At 33.5% G+C, this 2,443-nt stretch overlaps 1 pseudogene; it reads left to right on the forward strand.

The window, feature by feature from the left end:
- LOC149570418 (septin and tuftelin-interacting protein 1 homolog 2 pseudogene) overlaps nt 1-2,111 on the forward strand; it is a 35,657-nt pseudogene extending 33,546 nt beyond the window's left edge.
- The last annotated feature ends 332 nt before the right edge of the window (nt 2,112-2,443 follow it).

Below are 2,443 nucleotides of genomic sequence, written 5' to 3' on the forward strand. Positions count from 1 at the left end.
CTTTCATTTTGAGGATATGATGTGTTTGTGGGTTTCAAATCTATTTATACCCCATTCTTCAGCATTATTTCAGCTAGCTCTTACATTCTACCTCCTTGTGAGATCTTCCATTTTACCTCATTGGAGAGATAGTGTTTTGTAGCTCAAGTCTCATTTTGTAATGTAGTTTTGAGCATTTTGGCTCCTTCTAAATAAATATGCAGCAGTGATCCTCTTTGGTCTTATATCTAATATTTCATTTGTCTTCCAAGTGTTGTTAGCTTTAAGTTAATGTGATTTTTACAAATCCTCACCTTAAAAGTTAAGTGTTTATAAGGCATGTGAGAGATAGTTTCAAAAAATAAGTGTAAGTTTTGTGGAAATTTGGTTTAAAAGTTGTGAACAAGTTTCTTTCTTTTAAATCCTGCATGTTTTTACATTTCATGCACTTAATCTTAGTAGGATCTTTTTGTGATCAAGCTATTACATTCATTTTAGTTGTGACTTTTCACTTCAAAATTGCATTACCTTCATAACATTGGTGAATTACCTTAGTTAAAGTTAAAGTTAAAGTTATGTTAAATGCATTCTCTATATCTCTTTTCCCATCAATTTTAGTTCAAGTTTTGAGAGGTGATTCAAGGAAGCCAACCCTTTGTACCAGAGGTTGATCCTTAACATGGCATACTCATAGGCCAAGGATCATCCCATGTTTCATTGGTTTGCTAAAAGTTAATCTTTAGCATAAAGGCACATTTTGGGTGACAAGAATATACACATATATACATACATACATACATATACATAAATAATAGGAATATATGTATTACATCCACATTTGATTTGACATTGCTTATAAAAGCCTTTCAAGCTTGGGAACCACTTCAACATCCTTTGTATGGTTTAGAAGTAATGTCATTATGGCAGAAGCTTCTGCAAGGGAATAAGCCTCATGATTATGGCAATTACATAGAAGCAGGACTTACTTCTTCAACCCCTTACACTCAAATCTTCACTAAAGTTATTCTTCCAGTAGTGAGAATAACTACTACAAATTCCTAGGAGCCAAGGGACCCTGAACCTATGCTATGTTTTCTAGAGACATGGGAGAAGTTACTACCAGCTTTAGTACTTAATAACATTCTAGATCATATTGTGATGTTCGAATTAACAACAATAATAGATACTTGGGATCCTTGTAGGGAGAGTGTACCAATACATGCATGGTTACATCCTTGGCTTCCATTTTTGGGCCAACATATGGAGCCGTTATATCCAACCATTTGTTATAAGTTGGGAAATTTGATTCATGTGTGACATTTAAGTGATTCATCTACATATGCAATTTTATCACCTTGGAAAATTGTATTTGATCCTAGAAGTTGGGAACAACTGATTGTTCATTTTATTGTACCTAATCTAATGACAATTCTACAATAATTTGTAATCAACCTAGCTAATTAGTAACTAGACCAATTTAATTAGGTTATGGCTTGGGAATTTATTATTCCCATCTATCATATGGTTTTAATGTTGGAGGCAGAATATTTTGCAAAGTTGCAACAGGTTTTGTATTATTGACTTTGTTCAAATCCTGATTTTAATGAAGTAACATAGTGGTTTTTAGGATGGAAAGGACCATATTTCTCCAAGATTCTTGTTAATGATAGGATAAGAAGTCAGCTAAATGTATCCCTTGAAATGATGAATCAAGCTGTAGATGATATGACTTTGGAACAACCTAGGGCTAGAGATAATGTAAGATATCTTAGGGTGATGAAGTAGTACCAATTTGAGGCACTTTAGTAGCAACATATGCTCAATATCAAGCCTCAAATTCCATGGTTTGTGAGATTCACTTGAATAATTCCATGGGCGCACCACATATGAGTTTGAAGGAAGTGATTGAAACATATGCAAAAGAACATGACATCCAGTTTTTCCCTAAAGTGGAATGCACACATGATGGTCTTCAAGTTTATGGCTTTGGAACTATCAACATCTATATTGATTCTATAAAACAAGAAGTACTTGCACAATCTGGAGATAAATGGGTAATTGCATCATTGGAGCAACTAGTTGGATGCATCATAATCAAACTAGAGGAAATCAACAATAAACCAAACATATAATGAAGAGAAAACTTGAAAACATGAATACTGAAGTGTTGAAATGAAATCTATTGAGTATCAAACACCTATGCCATAGCTACAACACAATGTGAAGTTGATTTTAGATATTGTAGAGGCAGGTATTTAGAAGTTTGATCAAAATTTTAGGCACAAGAGAGTCTGTGGCAATATATCTAGGATAGTGTTGTGGTAGGTACTCTAACATTGGAGTCACTTGCAAGTGTCTTTGAGAATTTATAGTCCAAATATCGGGAGACTACAAGTTGTGCAATTTTTCATGTATTGCATCTACATTTAGAGGAATAAAAAATTATTTCTCATATTTGTCTCAT

Source organism: Cupressus sempervirens, chromosome 3 (assembly GCF_028749045.1).
Source record: "Cupressus sempervirens isolate cs-2001-9-10 chromosome 3, ASM2874904v1, whole genome shotgun sequence".
In the NCBI taxonomy this organism is placed as follows: domain Eukaryota; kingdom Viridiplantae; phylum Streptophyta; class Pinopsida; order Cupressales; family Cupressaceae; genus Cupressus; species Cupressus sempervirens.